This window comes from Miniopterus natalensis, chromosome 9 (assembly GCF_054644295.1).
Source record: "Miniopterus natalensis isolate mMinNat1 chromosome 9, mMinNat1.hap1, whole genome shotgun sequence".
Taxonomy (NCBI): Eukaryota; Metazoa; Chordata; class Mammalia; order Chiroptera; family Miniopteridae; genus Miniopterus; species Miniopterus natalensis.
The window spans coordinates 51,414,717-51,434,839 of record NC_142089.1 but is presented as its reverse complement, the minus strand read 5'-3'; positions in this window follow the sequence as shown (position 1 = coordinate 51,434,839).

The following is a 20,123-nucleotide window of genomic DNA, read 5'->3' as shown; positions in this document are numbered from 1 at the left end:
ATTTCTCACTTTGGCCTGCCTTAGCTGCTGTCTGGAGAGAACTTCATGCTTTAGGGGCACCAGAGCTGCTAAACCACCTCACCAGCAGGCAGTGCTCACCTTCCCCAACTGTAGGAACAGGATTGCTCTTACCATTTGCTTCAAAGAAAAGACAGAAAACTTGTGGATTAAGATGACCTATCATGGATTTCATGACTGGGGACAGGTGAAGAGGAAGCTATGACTGAAACAAAACTTTGGATGATTCTCCTAAAATTGAGGCACTCTCTTCAAAAGATACTCCTATGTCTGAAACTATTATGATACCTTGGAAAACATCATATGGATACAGCAAATGTGGTTTTTCAAATAATGAAAGATGTCACATCACAGCTAAATAACTTTTTCTCCCTATCGTATACTCTTCTAAGTTAATAAAATGGGACCATATTGCAGCAACTTCTTCCTTTAGTTTCCTCCAGTCATATCTATCTCTTCTTTACCCATTGTCAATGCTCTCCCAGATGCTAATTAGATCTTAGGAAATAATATTCACTACCAGCATCATGATTATATATTGAATGCAATAATGATGAGATGGGAACACACTTATGTAATATTTGGTATGTACCTGATCCTGTGCAATACATTCTAAATTGTTTTACAGAAAGCCTGCCTAGTGACTATTACTAAGTGGGGTAAATTGAGGATTTAAGAGATAATTGTCCCAAGTTTTCCCCAGGTGTAGTGAAAGATGGCTATTAATAAAACAGTCCATTGAAAGCATTAGTGTCATTTAGGTAATAAATGGCACAAAGAAGTAAATATTTGTCTCCTAAGAACTTAAAACCTATTGGGAAGAAATATGATATATGCAAATGTCACAATGCAAAAATGTGTGAAATACATAATCAGCATTGGAGAAAGTGAGAGGAAGATGAGATCATGTATGCATGATAAAAGTTAAGTAAGTCCTGAGAATTATTTAGATACCAAATAAAATAACAGATAACATTTATTGAGAGTCCATCATTCTTTGTATTTTCAATTCTGTTCTGATAGCTTCATATATATAGTAAGCCAAGAAAGAAAAAACAAACAAACAAACAAAACAAAAACAAACGAAAACAACTGTAAGGCAACTTTCTCTTTATCCCAACTTACAGTGATGACTTAGAGGCACAACTTGGTTAAGCACATTGCCCAAGAACACAGGTAACACATGGTGCTTGTACAGAAGTGTATTCACATACTTCACTGAATATATACAATAATTTAAATCCACTCTTCCACTGTCTATAAGTTAAGGTTTATCATCATTAAACTCTAGCACATTCTTAAATTATTCCCAAAAGTTCTGGGGGTTTTTGTGTTTGTTTGTTGTTGTTTTTTTAATTGATACCCGGCTGCTCCTGGAGGGAGGGTGGAAGGGAGAAAGTCTTAATATGGCTTGTGTTTGTATTTTACTTGAGGAGTCCTATGAAGAAAATGGAAGATCATATGACTGAGTAATCTGCTTTCTGTGATAGAGTTTTCAAAGACAGTTAAATCATCCCCTGTATTAATGTAGTGATTTTGTGAACTTGGTAATGTGAGGGTCCTGAACCTTTAAGTTGCAAGACCAGATCAAATGGTACTCTAAATCAACCTCCTCAGAGATTGGCAAACCCACCCCCTTCATTGCTAAGATTTTTAAGCTTGTCTACTTCTTCAGTTTCTATCCTGACTACTTCTCTCTTCACACTTTTATACCCTTTTTCATTCCCACCCCCACTACCACACTTCTAACCCTGACGACTGTAACCCTAGACATCCTAACTAATCTTTCTCCATTTCACTATCTTTAGTTTGCTCTCTGTTGCCACACAGAGTTTTCAAAACATAAATAAATTGATTGCTTGAATTTTTCCAGATCAAGAGCTTTTCAAAGAGCCTTGATTCAGGGCAGAAGAGATGAGTAAGTATTCATTAGTAGTGGTCCATACTGGGAGCAAGACCACCATGCCCTCTTCGAAGACCTCAAATCACACTTAATGCTTAATTAGGGTTCCTCTTTTCCCCAGGGTAGAGAACCACTCTTTAAGTATAATCCCAATTTAGGAAAAAACACATTTTTCTAATGTTTTTCCTTATGAGCCACAAAGACACACAGCTCAGGTTGAGATGAACCAGAAATATTTGCTTTGTCCTCAGTGATGTTCATTTTCTTAAGAAGAGCTTTCAAGGGCATTTATTTCAAGTAACTCTAACTTGATCAAGTCTTTAACATTAAAGGCATATATTTGTTCCATCTGGTGAAGTGGAGATTATGCATCTTAGATTTTAATAATTATGTAAAGGTACAAATTTAATCAGATATAAACTACCAAATGAGTTTATGACATATTCTGCAAAATAAATTTCTCTTTATAGCCTTATGCATAGAAAGATGAACATTTTGCAATGCGCCAAGCTCTGGCAGTGCATGTAATATTACCATGAAAAAGAACAGCAAAAGAATTTAAGGCGGTGCATTTTAGTAAAGCCAGAATTTGCCAAGTTTGACACACTGAGAATTTTTGAGAACTGAGATGAAAGACTAAGTTTATGAGTGCTCAGTTAGAATCACAAGTCATATTATTATTAATAGAAGTGGAAAATGTGAACTCAACTAAATTGATTATGCCCTGTACAAAATTAGCCTTGTAAAGTATGTCATTTTATTCAATGCTGTTTACTCTTTCTTATGTTCATCCCGAAAAGGCAAAATTGAATGATGACTATATTCTCTGCTGTCAGAGCATGCAAAGTCAACCAGAATGCTATTATTATGGAAGCTAGGTCAGGAAAATATAGGGAGGTGCAGCTATAGACCAAGGAAAGAGATACCATAGATCATTTTATTTCCCTAGCGATTAGAACAGAATTATGCAAATTAAACTTTGTAAGAGTTAACGATATGGTCATAGCAACTAAAATATTATCTTCCACCAAACTGAAAGCCTAAGAAACTCCAAACTGAGCTTTGATTGCCCTAAAGTCAGAGGCAGATCTTCTTTTTTTGAGCAAGCTCAGTATAGAGAATAAAACAGCTGTTCTGGCTATCTCAGTACAATCCTGAGCAAGTGTGATGAAGGGGCTGAGAAATTGTAGTGATGTATGACAGTGCCTGCATCAAAACTAAATTTGTCTGCAGCCTCCTGGGCTCACTGAATATTAAGATAAGGCAACTGGGATTGGCACTTATTTCTCTCAGTTTCAGAGCTAGGACATGTGGAAATGATTGTAGGCCTAGACTATCACATTCCTTCTAAAAAAATGTTGGCATGCCCTCAGAAACTGAGTCCAGTTATTATCATTCTCCCGAACATCATTTGTGGGGAAAATAAGGTCTAATAGGGAAGGAGGAGAATTCTGGCACTTTCGTGAATCCAAAGAGGTTTTATTGAAAATACAGCTTCGGAAAAATGATATGGGGGAAAATATCAATAGAATTTGATGACTGCCTTCTGGAACTTAACAAGGACATTAATCTAAAAGTTAATTTCTGCCTTATTAGGCTATGTCATACACCCAAAAAACCTAAAAATATGGGTTAAATTCAAGGGACTCAATTCAGTTCTCTTTTTCTTCATGGCAGGAAATGGTGCAATTTTAATGTATAGCATTAAAAGGAAGCTATACGCTCTGACTTCTAAACGTGAATGCAACAATGAACAAAACGCTATTCACCATAAGGCAGAATCTAGTCTCTGGCGCTTTGGGATTCTACACAAGAATGGAAGTCTCCCTTGGAAAATAAAATGTGATGGTGAAATTTTAGATGTTCAAGAAGGTCAAGAAATTCTAGTGCAGATTTTAAAGGCATAACTGTGATTGGCAATGCAAGAAAAAACTGATTTAGGAAAACGCTTCTGATAAACTACAACAAAAGTAAATGAGCTTTACTTTGGCCTCATTACAAAGGAACATTTGGGCATAAATATAACTGCTGTGTGTAAATGGAATGGGAAAAAACCTCTCACATGATATTTGAGGTTTATGGTATTTAAGTACCAGTCACAACAATTTTATAGAAAGGTAACTTTATCTTACTGAACATCATTTTTCTGATTTGTAAAATAAAAATAATAAAACCCATAATTAATGGTTATGTGAAATAATAAAATAATATATATATAGCAGACAAAACACAATGCCTGTAAGATATCTACTCTGCTGAAATACACTTCATGTATTAAATACTATTGTAGTGTGAGTTCTGGGTTCATTTTGAAACATTTTGAGGTGAGAATTCATGTTTAAATTGACTATTGTTCATTATTCTATTTCCAGTACCTGAACCAGTGTTGAATGGGTAAACAGAAGGTATTAATTTTATTTTTAAAGCGATGAGTCTAAGTAGTGAGTTTTGATTTGATTTGATTGTTTTAAGATCAATTTTTAAAGTTTGCCTTTGTTTTACCTGCATTAGAGGATATTTCCTGCCTAAATCCTGGATGGAGTTAATAAATCACTTGCTAATACAACAGCAACCTTCCCGTAAGTATGGCGTCCTGTGGCCACTTGGGGTTAATGCCAGATGCTGCATGAAATAGAGGTATGCTCTTACAAGCTCCTCTCCTAATGTGACATCCTGCAGAAAGGATCAGCTTTCTTCAGGAGCATACTTCACGCAATACGTATGTGACCTCTCAGTGCATTAACGACAGCAGGTAAATCATTGGGTCTTACCTAACAGATGAACTGAGTTAGAGTTGCAAAGAAAGTACTCACTAAACAATGTGCTATCCTGCGAACATAATAAACACTCTTAGGTCAAGCAAATGGGTCTAAATTCTTAATTAACTTTTGCTCACCTTCCGAAGAAGGAGGACACCAAAAGTACAATCCATCGAATCTGTTTAGCCTGAATCAAGAGCCAGATTCTCTGTGTCTACCAAGGGTTAGTCTTGACTAGATCTAGTTAAATACCTGAAGTGTTTGTTTGCTTGTTTGTTTGTAATCTCTCTCTTTTTTCTTCTTCACAGAAAGAAATACAGAAACCTAGAAAAGAGTTAGCTCACAGAAATGCACATTCACTCTGCTCAGGCTCCATTCAGCAAAAGGATGCTACTTGTGTCCTCTGTCTCCTTCAGACACTGGATTTTAATATTAAACAAAGAGACAGAGATAAATTTTAAAGTGCATATTGGGAAATAATCATAGGAAAAAGGAATTTACACAAACAGGCAAAGCCTTTTTGTTAGTCTTCTGATGAAACAGATTCTTTTTTCCAACTGCCCCTAACCTCAACCCAAGAATTTTTCTCTGTAACAACAAAGAATTAAGAAAATCTCAGCTGTCTGTATTTATGTTTATGTAGAAGAAAAAAAAGCCATTGGTAAGTATGTTTCTCTTATTCTGTTTCTATTCTGCCTTATAAACTTTCTTCATGCAGATAAGGGACAATAACCTGATCGGCTGCGTCCTGCACGCCCCTGACTAGGCATGGAGCCTGCAACTCTGCATGTGTCCTGACCGGGAATCGAACATCGATCTTCTGGATCCTAGGTCAATTCAACCGCTGAGCCACGCCCAGCTTGGCAGTTTTGACACTTTTGAGTTAGCATTTTTAAGTCCAGAGATTTATCAGAGCACATTGGCAGGGCTACTTTGCAATGTGAGCAATTCTCATTTGGTGTATGTAGAAGAGTATGCATTGTTACAAAGAATTTGCAGGAAAGCAAATTCTTAGAAATCAAAGGTTAACTTATACTTGAGTCATTAATAACAACTTTATGATACCATTACCATCAACATTCATGTTCACTTTAATTGTTATGTTTGTTTGTCTCTTCAAGTGTCATCAGAATAAGTCATATCTGATATGCTCCCTCACAGTCTTATCACTTCTTGAATTAATATTTCATTTCCTCAATTGGAGAAGGTTTTCTTTCCCTTAATGGGCCAAAGCATGTTGCCCTAAGATATGCAGGATGTTCATTAAGTTCTCAACCAACTTCACATTTTGATAACTTCAGTGGTATTAATGGTTAAGCAAACTGTAAATAAGTATTGACTCATCAAAAACACATTCTTTGGATAAGTTTGGGACCAGAATCAAGAATAAGATGGTTAGACTCCTTTGACAGCAGTCAAGAATGTTTTAACAACTTGGGAAGTTAAATTGAAACATAAATCAGAGTTAACATTGATCATATGGCAGCCTGGATGTGGGAATATTACTGTTATTCTTTCTCAAACCATTTACTTTTGCTCCCATTACACGTGCCTCTGACGTTATTCAAGTGTAAGCTTGCATGGATCCATTATCTACTGCACAAGGAAAACAATTTTGAAGGCAGAAGGTCACTTTTACTTTAGAAGGGAAAGAAGATCTTGATACTCAAAATATCTAATCCTTACATGCTGAAATTAAGTAAACTAGGTTAATACCAAGTAAATGTTCAAGTCAGGCATGACAGGGGCCTGATCTCCCCATTCAGAGTAAAGATACCTATTTGACCAAAGCCAAGAGAAAATGCGTTCCAGGTGTTGACAATTTGTGAGAGTCTCTTCATTGTGTATTTTGGGGGAAAGAGAGCCAACTGCTCCTAAAGCTAAGAGTAGTAAAAGGAATAATAAGAAGAAATATGTGTGTTGGTGTGTGCGTTGGTGTGTGTGTGTCAGTTGCATTGCAAAGGGACATCCCCACCCGGAGAGGAAACTGAAGCAGCCCCTTATAAAGTTCATACAGGGGGATCTTTTTCACTTCACATCTCTTTTAACTAGAAAATTTATAGTTTCCTTCTAAATATCTGTTTTCAATAAAGGTGGAGCTTCAGAAAAATTTGATGGGATAGAAGATATGCTTAATCTCTTTCCCTTAAAAGGACCTTATAAAATGGCCCGTGTCTTCCCTAAATTCCAGTGCTAAACAATTACACCTGAATAGCAAGTATGTTATAAAATACAGCGTCGGCAGTAGTCAAGAACTGCATTTATGTGTAAGTTGTTCTCTTATTTTCATTGTGTATTTCAATACTGATCATCAATTCCCTGGTGTTACAAACATCTCCTTGACACTTCAATGCTAGGGCATGGCATCTTCGGTTTCAAATCTCAATGTTCTCAGATACATCGAAACGTTTTACTTTCTTCTTCTCTCAGATTTATGTTTACAAAGAGGGCAACCAGGTAATGTTTCATTATCCAAGTTAATGAAAAGGAGGAGCAGAGTGAATGATTTAGAACAGGAAATAATCCTTCTGATAAACCCATTAACAGCAGCATGAGAGTCTTTAATTTGAAGGCATAACAAAATGAATATGTAGCTGGAAGATATTCTTAGGAGAGAGTCTGAAAAACGAGATGAATTCCCATGTTAATATTTACATTCTCAAAAGGCCCTTTCCATTTACTTATTTATTTACAGAAGTAATACCTATCTTGCAGGGGGCTTTAGATGAGTTTTAGGGAAGAGAGAGTTGGCATGGTAGTGAGCACAGATTTTGGCTCAGTAAAAACTAACAATTATCAGAAGCCACAAACGATTACAGTTTAAAGGTGTGCTCTCTAAAGTTAAACAGAACTAAGATTGAATTAATGCCACTGCCACTTTGATACCTGTGTGTCCTCAGAGTTATAAGTTTACAGAGACTAATTTAGCAATTGGTATGTTGGTTCCATCATAGAATATGAACTAGATCTGTGACTCTGTTTCTCTTATGCATCGATCCTTGCCCTGAGCTCAGCCCACTTAGTTGGTGGCTTAAAACAGTCTTACCAATTCCCATCACTAAGGAACTAAACACCTTTCCCATGTTCTTAGCAACAGTTCTTGGCTACCTACTGCTGTGTAACAAGTGATCCCCAAATCCAGCAGCTTAAAATAATAAACATTTATTATTATCTCATGCAGTTTCTTCAGGCCAGGAGTCCAGAAATGGACAAATAATGTGGATCTGATCTAAGATCTGTCATAAAGTCGCAATGAAGCTGTCAGGGGTCAGAGATTGTTGGGGCTATTATGAAGCTGGTCTTCAGTGAATGGACTGAACACCAGCCAGCTGATGCCACTTTATGCCTGACTGCAAGTTAGAGACTCTGTATGGTATTTCTTGCTGAAAATCCTCTTACTTCATAACGATGACATAGCTAATAATGCAAGCTATGCTCTGTTGGGGAGTCCTATATCCAGGTAAGGCCAACTGACTTCATGACAAACCCATCCAGAGGTTACAATAATAGCATTCAAAACAATTTTTTAAAATTCTCTACAACTCTATTTTTAATGTCCACAGATACCCACACAATACATATATAAGACTGGGTCAACTGCAGAGCAAGCAAACAAGCCCTGCTTTGTGTGGTTCCAGAAAGGAAGTAGAGAAAGTCTTCTGAAAATTAGGGAAGAACAGAGAAATGGGAAAAATATGGTCGAGCAGCACAACAGAACAAGAAAGTCATAGACCCAGTCAAACGACAGGAAGAAACTGACAGTTTACCAAAGTGCCAAGTCTTGACTATATAAAACATACTTAATATTCCAACAAAAAAATTCCAGTTATAGAAACCATGTTTCCTCTAGGTTTTATTTTAGGAGCTTGTTGTATTTGTCTTAAAACTTGGGGAAAAAAAAATCCAACAAAATATTTAGGACCACTTTAACCAGGACAAGTCAATAGCTCTTCCCTGATCCACTTTTATTTTTCTTATTTTAGAAACAGGGTAAGGAAAAAATAAAAGGAGAGTCCAAAGAAATGGTAATCATATATTCATGTAAAAGTGCTTTTTTGATTAGGTTCACAAATGATCTTTTGGACCCATAATAAAACAATATACAGTACTTTCCAATTGCTATATTGTTTTGCAGTGAGTTCTTTTTTAATCAAAACTTTAAAAGAAGCAAAAAATATGAAGTTCAAATATAATAGAACTCTGTACTTAATTTTTCAATAAAATGTCAGAAAATGTGTTATATCGTTATTATTCCACCATTACACTTTCATAGCATTTAAAGTGCAGTGGGCATATTTAATTCCTGGATGAAGGCAGGTCAAAATCCTCAAACAGAAACTTTTCATTGTTCCATAAGCAGGCACTTCATTTTATCACCTGGCTTAAAAATAGATGAGGTCATCCTTGTTTTTGATGTCACCTATGGTAGATATGTTTTAAAAAAATATGGATTACTACGTATGGATTAAAATTTTTTTCTTTCTCATGGAACACAATATGTGTTATCTAAGGACAAGGCTTATTGCTAAGAATCAAAAATTATCTCATGGCCTTCCCTTGCTTCAGAGTTAATTATGAGCTTTTGATTATTTTGCTTTACAATTTTCAACTTTGGTCAATAGAAGTTATGTTTTTCGACATCAGTCAATGGATATTACTTGAACAACTTGTAGAACTGGTCTGTATGTAAATAACGAGGCTGTAGATTTCTCCTCCAATGGATATGGTAGCTTCAGTGCACAGGCCCTATTTATTCACATAGGTGAGCTCAGGCTTATCATTACAGGGATGACAATGGCCACACATTTAGAAAAACCAGTTCTCCCTGGCTGGCATTTAAGGAATGGTGTAAGAAACTGTAATGTAAGCAAAGGATGGAAACTGATGGAGGTGCACAGAGAGTGGCCTCTGCTCTGCAGCACAGGCTCAGCAGGCTCAGGCCACTGCTGCTGAGCTGCAGGAACGGGGTGGGTGAGGGAAGAGCTGGTACAGAGGCACATTCACATCTGCATTTACTGCTAATGAGTAAAGCGTGCGACTTTGCCCAACAATGGCGTTATTATTTAAGTATTATATTTGGAAGTGAATCCAGAGTATCTTTTTATAGATTTATGTTATTTGCTCCATGTTCACACTGAGAAATGGAGATTAGCAGGCAAGAGAGAGGAGAGCACTATATGGCGTTATCAAAAAGAAACTTTGTACTGAACCGGAGCATTTGGGAGAGACATGATCATTAGCATTTTTATGAGCTTTTAGTTTCCACTTTTTTCTGACACTGATAAGAGATTTGTCTTCTCTTAAATGTAATGATTTGTATATTTGCCCTTATTTGCAAGCTCGGAGTCTGAGGGAAGACAAATCCAAGCACTGTTCGGAACTGACATTTCCTTAGGCTGCTGTGACAAAAACAAAAAGGCATTTATCCTCAAATTAGTGACTCTGTGCAAAAGGATACAGCAGAAAATATGAACTATTTTTGGTTCCAGAATTCTTTCAGTCTAGAGTAAACCCTCTGCTGATGTTATGTACCAGGGGGGGGAGTCCGGAAGACAGCAGAGAGGACCCATATGACAGATGTTGATCTCTAAGGCAAAGACATTATGCCCCTATGCACCATTTGCCTAAAATGCTTAATTTTTGTCCGAAGCGTTTCTAAATATTCTAAATATGACAGAATAAGGCATTTAATATATGGTCCCTGTGAGCTTGTTGCCAGTCATTGGGTGGATTAGATCCAAGAATGCTACCGGTTCACTATGAGTCATGTTTTCTATAATTGAGAGGCAGCCTCAAGGGGATGCTTAAAAATGTGGACTCTTGGTTCAGACAATCCCATCTTTTGAATCTTAGCTCACTTCTTAGCAGCTGTGTGACCTTGGACAACTTAATTACTCTATGCCTCAGTTTCTTTGTCTATAAATAGGGTTAAAAATCAGGGGGCTTTGAGGGGATTAAATAAGATAACATAGGAAAAGCAGTTAGGACTGTGCACAGCATATAGTTGGAGCTGGCATCATATCAGTGATTGCAATTATTATTATTATGCCTTGTATATCTCAGGAAAATACCATTTTACATTTTAATGTAGTAGAACTGCAAAAAATAAATTAAAACCCAGAGGGAGAAAATTTAATGAAATAAAGGAAAAAGCTAATCTCCGGATTTCATGATTTGCCTTTAGATTCCCAATTGTTTTGTGTCCGTTGAACTCTCTTGGATTTCTGGAGTGAAAGTCATTTCTGGAGCCCTATGGAGTGTCTGATGTGCATGCATTTTTTTACTGAAAATAGTTGTAATCAGCAATGCATGTTATTTGCTAAGTGAACTTGACCTTAATGTCCCTTTAGCTCTCTTTGCAAAAGTAAACCTAAATTTCTATGATTCTTTGATCAGTGCAAGGTTACAAAATCGATCAGAGGTAAAACGTCTGCAACAGATATGATGTCTGTCTCTTGTGTGATGTTCAGAGTTGCCAAGTGATTTGCTACAAAGGAAGCAAGAGGAAAATATGTCCTTACTGTCATGTTTATTTATTCTCTCTCTTTCTCTTTCCATATCCTCAGAGTCCGAGATGTTTTAATGGAGGATTTTAAAAGCAACAGACCAACGGATGTGTTCCTCTTTCACAAAATAAGTGCCAGTGCATGTTGATACAAAATATTTGGATACTCTTTGTGATTTCACTGAACACTTCCAAAGGGCACCCATATAGAGATTTACTCTCACACACATACCCCTCTTATTCTTGAATATATTTCTCCTTTTGTGAGGATTATAAGAGGGAGAAGAGAGACATGAGGTGAAGTCTTTTCTCCTTTTCTGTTTGCTGTTTCCTAAGTAATCACTAGGGATCAGCTGATGAGACCCAACAGGCCCTGAGGACAATGGTCCAGCCTCATCTCCAACTTGGTGCCCACTTGGGGGCAGTCCCCTGGGGAATAACAGAAGTGGTCCAGAGAAATAATGGGGGAGGAGTCTAGTGGGCTTTGGCACCAGCAGTGAGATGTAACAATCCCCAGAAGACTCATGGGAGTCAGGAGTCTCCTTGTAGTCTGGGCATTCCTTGAACCTAAAATGGCATGAATTTACCCACCTTTATTTTCAGCTATAAGCTTGAGAAGCCATTTCCTGGTAAACAAGAGCATCTCTTTATACCAACACATTAAAGTATTATAAAAGTTGTTGTCAATAGCATCATAACCAGCTGCCAAATTGAGCCTCAATGACCTCTGTATGCTGGTATTCACATAGGCCCCTCCCATGTCTAGCAGGGCTGACCTATATAACCAAAAGGACAGTGCAAGAATGATGGAGTGTGACTTGTGAGGCTGGGTCATAAAAGACACTTTTTCTTCTTCACACTCTTTGATTACTCTGGGGGAAGTCAACTGACATGCCATGAGGACACTGAGCAACTCTGCAGAAAGCCTCAGAGGGAGGAGCTGAGGCCTCCAGTCCATAGACAGTGAGGCAACGAAGATTCCTGCCAGTGGCTGTCAGTGGGCCACTTCTGAAGCAAATCTTCAGTCTCACTGCCATTGTCAAAGGACTGAAGTCCTGGCCAACATTTTGACTGAAACCTCAGGGGAGACCCAAGAGCAAGAACCAACAAGCTACACAAAGGATTCCCGACCCTCAGAGATTTAACCAAACAAATTTTTATTCTTTAACAGAACTAGGTTTTGAGGTAATTTATGAAGCAATAGATAACTAAACAAGGAGGGAAATCCATTTGTCAGAACACCAACTGAAAAAGTATGAAACGAAACAACACATTCAGTGCAATTTCACCACTATAAATTGAACATAGAAGAGAAAAAAATCACCAAATACTAATAGTTATTAGCTGTTAAGGCTATTGAATAAATGATGATTCTTTTTATAATTATAATGTACAAAGAATTATTTTTTTGAAAATAATTTTTAAAATATTTATTTTATTATTGGAAAGTTTGAAACTGCTTCCATTTGCTTGATAATAAGTTGGGCTAATAACATTCTGGTAACAATTTTAAAATCTAAAATATGAAACAATTTCTAGCATCAAATCAGCTGACACAGAGTTAATTTTCATGTCCCCCTCTGCCTAGGCCTGCTTGAATTTGCAATGCTCTTTTAGCTTCAAACATGAGTTTAATTATAGAAGAAAAACCTTGCCTTCTGACGCTCAGTGTGTGGCTTAGGCTGCAGCGCTCTGAGACACCCCGCCCACATGCATGATAGTATATATCTTATCAGAAAAATGATCATTGAAATAATGTGAGTGGAAATGTAAATGAAAATTCTTGGCCACTGTTAAACTCTCTCTCTGCTGTATTATATAGAGGAGACAGTATATTACATGGTAGTGAAAAGATCAAGTCTGGCTCCAATACTCACTACCTGTGTAAACTTGGATAAGTACATTTTTTGTACCCCTTTACCTTCATCTTCAAAATGAAGATGTTACTCATATCAAAAGTTTACTGTTAGAGAGTAAACCTGGCCTGGCATGTAGGAAGTGTGAGTTATTGTTCTTTGCTTAAAGTCTTTGATGTTCAAAGCCAGTAAGTAGGACGCCTAAGATTTAAATATTTGAGACACTATATGACATTGCACAATAAATAAGGGGTGTGAGATGAGAGACTGTAATAAATATTTTGTTTAGGCCTCACAGTCTCACAATCCGGGACTCAAATTCCCAAGGTGCCAATGATTAGCTGTGTGGCACTGAAGAGTGACATAACCTCTCTGTGTCTTACTTGTTTCACAGAATGCATGAACTACCTCATAGGGCTGTTTTAAAGGACCAAGTAAGATATAAAGGTGAAAGGAGCATAGTTTCCTTTTTCTTTTTTTTCTTTTTCTCTCTTGTTCTTTATATATTGGGTGGGGGTCGGGGGAAAGAGAAAATTAATAGGACTGAAAATGATAAGGTGAATAAGTGTAAAAAAATTGTGACAATACATCGCTGAGTCATTATTCCAGTTTGTTAACCCAAGGAGGAACATCATCATCATAATAAACGTGTTAGATGTTACCTCGTTAATCTCACCATGGCACGTTAAACTGCCTGGCAGAAATGTCACACCTGCTATTCACAAAAGCAAATATGACTGCATATAATTTGGTTGCATTCTGAAAAGTCCCTGCTTCAGCTTGTTAGGAAAAGTTCACGAAGCTGTAATATTCACCAAGCAGCTAATGGTAAGTCACAAGATGTCAAATCCATCTCTGTCATGAAGAAACAGGAATATCTTTATAAGGTTAATTCGGGGTCTCTCTAACTCTGTCAAAACACTGGCATGTGAGTAGTTGGCACTCTTAGGACCTCAGAATTGCTGAATAGCTCAGAAATCTCACAGCATTGCATAGGCTCCTGAGAAACAGGTTTAGGTTCCCAGTATTGAATTTTAAACAAGCTGACAATTTCTGATCTTGATCTTAATGCACAAAATAGTTTATATACTGAGTAGAGTGTTTTCCTGAAAGCTCAGTTTTCCTCTTCATTTTACTTATGGTACTGTTAGTTGTTTAGAATATTTAATTAATGATTTTACGGGGGTGGGGGGGCTGCTAATGTCTTGGGGCTTTTAAAACAAAAGACATACATTTTAAAAATCCAAACAAAAATAATTAATTAATTAAAGTAGTCATGGCAAGTCATTATCCCAACTATGGACTGGGAATATTTTTAACAAGCAAAGAAATCGGCAATAAAGCAGCTTCCTGAATTGTACTATGCCTATGAGACTGCTCAGAGTCCCTGTGTCCCTCGCCAAAGGCATGGTTTCATAACATGACTTGCTGCATGGTTTTAATGAAAATTACAGCAATCACTCTTTCTGAAGGAAAAAAAAAAAGGAAAGGAAGGGTGGGTGGGAGGGAGGGAGGAAGAAATGTGAAAGGACACAGAGAGAAAACGAGTCATACTGTTACAAACCAAATCTATATTCTACTTTGCCAATTTTTGCTTTTTAAAATCAGTGTAACTCTAAATCATAAAGGAAGAAAGAAAACACAGGTAAGGAAAAACCCCCACAATGTCATAGATGTGAATTACCTTTTTCCCTCTGCCTATCTCTTTACTCCAGCATGCTTCTTTTTAGGACACTGTTATCCGAGTTGAAAGAGAACAGTACCATTACTTATTTAAGTCTTTAGTAAGTACTTACTCTTTTCAAACCCTTTCACTCAATATATACAAGAAGCCTGCACATTGGGTTTTATTAGCCCATTTTATAACTGAAGGAACTGGAGGACATGAACCTGAGGCTTTCCTTCCCTGCGTTCTTTTGAATCAATTGGGAATGTTTCAGGGTTCTGCTTTTCCCCTCTATTGTTTCTTGTTAAAACTCTATGTAGTTTTCATATGATTAAAATGTTCATTCTTACGTTGCCACAGTATACCTTAAATAACATGTACTACTTCATAAGCAAGATAATAATCTTTTCATATGATTGCATTTCTACAACTACATATCTGCTTCAGAAGAAAGATGAGCAGCTTAAAACAATAATGACTTTGATTTTCTGCATTCTGTTGGTCAGGAATTTGGAGTGTTTGACTCAGCAGTTCTTCTACTCCCAGTGATATTGGTTCAGGCCACTCAAATGGCTGACTTCAGCTGTGAATTTAGCTGGAGCTGGAGTGCCCAAGGTGACCTGTCATCCCCCAGGGTATGTCTCAACAACACCTCTAACCATTCAGTAGTCTAACCAGGCCTCATTAGGACATGGAGCTGGACTGCAGGAAGAAGAAAGCTAGGAGGACGAGTCTGTGAGCCAACTTCTACCCAGCTTCTGCTTGTAACATACTAGTTAACTGGTCAAAGAAAACCACATGGCCACACCCAGAGTGAACATAGAAGGGGACTGTACAAGGGCATAAATATTGGGAGGTATGGTTAAATTTGGGGCCATTAATATACAAAAGCATAAATATAACTAAATTGAGGGGGGGCATGTAAAAATAATTACCAAGTAGAAAGAATCTGGTTTTTTGTTTTCTGTTTGAAATTAGTTTTATTTTGCCTTATCTTTTGGACATTTTCACTGGACATAGAATTCTAGTTTAATGTTTTGTTGTTTTAATTTTTACTAGCACTTTAAATAAATTGTTTCATTGTTTTCCAGCCAATGCTTTTTCTTTGTACTCCTCCTTCCTAGAGTTCGATGATTTCTTGAGTATGTGAGTTAAAGTTTTGATCAGATTTAGTAAGTCCATGGCCATTATCTCTTCAAATATTTCTTCTGCCTCATTCTCTCTCTCTGCATTTCACTCCTATAGCAGGCTTTTTTTGTGAGTGGAGATTTTTTTTCCTCTCTAGTCCTGCCCCAGCTTTCTGACAGTTTGGAGATATATCTGTCCGGCTGCCCTATGTATTTGGAAACAGTTGTTATATCTTGTAAGGACTCAAATGATATAAGTAGTATTTCCCATAGATTTCTTGCTTTGCCACAAAAAGCCCACAGAGGGATTTCTTTCCATTCTTCTGATCACATCATTTTGTAGGTGAACACACAGATAGCCTCAGGTGAATTTTTCTTCTGTCTTCTGTTTCTATCTTGCACCATGTTTTCAGAAGATGGCTGCATCATACTTGGGCAAGGCATCAAGACTGGTCCTTCTCAGCTTTCCTATCTTGCTCTCAGCCCTTACCATAATGCCTCATGCACTGAGGGAAGGCCCATGGGAAAGAGTTGGCAAGTGGGCATAGACTAAGGTCTGTGACTGAGATACCTCAGAATTCTCACTTGTTATGTTAGTCCACATAAGTTTGGGAAAAGATTATTTAAAGTTCAGCTGACACTTCCAGCCCAGATCTTGGTTATTAAATACTAATATCTTCTAAAAAGAAGCTAAGGTTTGGGGGGAAATCCTAATTCCATGGCTGGGGCTAGGGTATTTAAAATTAACCTGGAATATCTTGGGGTGACAGAAAGTAGCCAATTGCCCAAAGAATGAGAGGACTGTGTCAGAAGGACAGCGGGAATAAGCTTGAAGGAGTTCCCAATGACAATACCTGGGTTGTTTTAAACATCAAAATAGATAATGGTGGTAATGTATTACAACTTATAGAATAAAACAGGAATCCACAAGACCAAACTGATTTAAATGATTAAAGAGAAGGAAGGACAGTTCTTTCTTAGAGTAAATTGCCATAAAATAAAAATAAGTAGATATAATAGAATTAAAAAAATTAATAATTGGCAAACATCATAGTAATAGCTGTTTCAAGCAAAAAAAAGAAATAAAAAATGGTTGCTAAAATTAATGAGTAAAAGATTGGGATCATGGGAAATTTACATAATTCCAAAGTATGGCTCCACAGATACATATTAAAACAAAAGAAAAGTTGTAACTTCATACTGGAGAAAACCTGGTAGACTTAATTTTAACCCAGTGACCTATATTAACAACATTAATAATGGGATAACCCAATGTCATATTCCTTCTGATATGATGCACATAGAAGTACACATCATTTCCATTATATTTCAGCCAAAAATGTGTATACTGATTCTAATCGTGAGGAAATACTAGACATAGCCAAACTGAGTAATATTTTACAAAATAAATTATCTGTACACTTCAAAAATGTCAAGATCATGAAACATAGCACACACAAAAAAAGTTAAGAAAGTAGTCTAGATTAAAGAGACATGATAATTGTAATGGGTGACCCTAGTCTAATTCTAATTTAATATAAAATTAGAGAAAATAATTTTGCTCTAAAGAATATCATTGGTACTATTCACAAAACTTAAATTTAAATTTGGATTATATATTAGTACTGTATTAATGTTAATTTCTGGATTTTGGTAATTGAATCTTATTTTGTACACTGCCTTTGTTTTTTAAAAAATTGCACAGTAAAGTATTTAGGGATAAAACAGTAAGTAGTGTGACTGAGACATACTCAAATGGTTAAGATAGCTAATGTCCTTATAAAGACTCATACTCATTAAAGCCACCATTTAAGTGATTTCCTTTAAGAACTAACAATTTATAAGATTTAGGCCTAACACTTATAAACACATAAGAAAAACAGATAAAACCAAAGATATAAAACATGTTAGTGCTGTAAGATTAGAGACCTTAGCAATCACCTGAAGCCAGGTTCCATTGCCTTTTAACAGAAGAGGCAAGATGTGAACAGTTTACCTTTCACTCCTCACCTGGCAACTACTATCATTTTTCATCTCCTGAATGTCACTTATGACATGAGAAGTTTACTAGAAGGCTATACACCTTACATGATTGTTGGCTCCCGAGTGACCTCAGGGGGAATGTTATCAGAAATGATCCTGTCATTCAAAATGACAGTATTTTTTTAATTTTAGATTTTAGCTAATGCCTAAGGAATGATTTCTTCTTCAAACCTAAGGGCTTTTTTGTTGTTGTTGCTGTTACTTTAAAATAAATGCTGTCCTGAGTCTTGAAATGCACACCTGGCTTCTCAGTAGCAAAACCTGAACTGCTTCACCTACCAGTGAGCAAGATTTTATAAGATTTTATGAAGGCTTGAAAAATTCTTGCAATCCCGTATTCTTATAACCCATAGTATAATTTGATTATATACACTCTTCCTGAGGATGATGTGTGGAAGAAATCTGATGAAACAAGTCAGTTTCAAATTAGCATTAGTACTTAAAATGCAGGTTTAATTCTTGGCTAATCCAGTGACCTACGTTTGCCCCCCATGATGGATCTCTCAGGTTGATCACTATGGCCCAAAGTAACATTTTGTTTATATGGAGTGCGACAATGTGCACGGAAAACACACACACACACACATAAACACACACATCTTTAGGGTCATTCAAAAATGCCAACTTAGCCCTTCCAACCGTGGCTCAGGTGGGTCCAGGTAGCATGAGGCTTAAACCCTCCATGACTGAGTGTGTGTGTGTGTGTGAAGGTCTTTAAGGAAAAATAAAATTACAAATTCCAGCCCGGCCGGGTGTGGCTCAGAGGTTGCACATTGACCTAGGATCCAGGAGATTACAGTTTGATTCCCGGTCAGGGCACATGCCCAGGTTGCAGGCTCCATCCCAAGCAGGGGGCATGCAGGAGGCAGCCGATCATTGATGCTTCTATCTCTCTCTCTCCCTCTCCCTCTCTCTGAAATCAATAAAGATATATTTTTTTTAAAAGCCAACTTAACATGTGTTCCAGGAAGGAGAGGAACTGCTTAGCATAGAGATTTTCCAATGAGTAGAGGGAAAATTGAGAGGGTGGAAACTTCAACATATTTTAAGACTTTAATCAATAATAAGAGAGGAGGAGCTAACACATCACCCAAGTAGTTAAGACACCCACACAATCTGTTGTCATCAACAGAGCCACAGTTATAGACAGAATTATAAATACTGTTATCAAAAGAGCCAACAAGAGGTCTCATACATAAGCTTTTGGCAAACTTCACAGAAATGTTTTATTTATCCAATGTCTATTCAATAAAACTCAAAATCTTAAAATGAGTCCTAAGTTTTACAACAAATATAGATATCTAGATATCATGTGAACAATTTATTCAGACACTTTAAGTCTCTGAGATTTTCAAATGATAAAAATACACATTGCACTTAGCACAAAGCCTGCTTAATTTACAAAATTTTGCTAAGGTTTGATATCTCTATCTCTGGAAGGGTAAAGTTTTGAGAGCAATATTTTGGATAGAGTAAAAAAATCACCTGTGAAAATGCCTGCTTGTTTTCCACACTTGTTCTTTATCATCCATGAGGAAGGTTTATTTATCACATTGAATTCCAGCAATCTATCTATTCCCTTTTCTCTCCCTCTATCTTATGAGTTCTCAAGCATATGAATCTCTTTGCTTGGCATAGAATAAGTGGTTAATAAATATTGAATAAATCATTGAATGATTGCACTGACACCTCTGACAACATCAATATAATTTGCTCTTTAATTTGTTTTTACCTAAGGATAAATTCACAAGGATGTGTCTACCCACATCAAGTATGCCTGTGACCAATAGAAAATGTTTTTTCTTTGGAGTATCCTATCTTTGATAATATTTACTTATGATTTACAATTGTACCAAACATTTAGATGAAATGAGCCTGATATGACATCCCATTAATTAGTTGTTTGGTCTGGTTTTAATGGACCTAAATGAATTTTTTGTCTGTTTACTGTTGAGTGAATGGTTTGTTCATTTGTTTATTTTGGAAATCAAATTTAATGGTATAATTTGCATTTAAAAACACAAATATTTTTTAAAAAAGAGAGACCCCAGAGAGCTCCTTTGCCCTTTCTGTCATGTGAGGATGGTGCCTTGATCTTAGATTTGTCAGCCACTAGAACTGTGAGAAATAAATGTTTGTTAATTAAGCCAAAAACAACAATAACAACCAATGCTCCCACTTTTAAATATACAGTTTAAAAAATTTTGACAAATGCATACACTTCTGAAAACATTGTTCTATCCAGA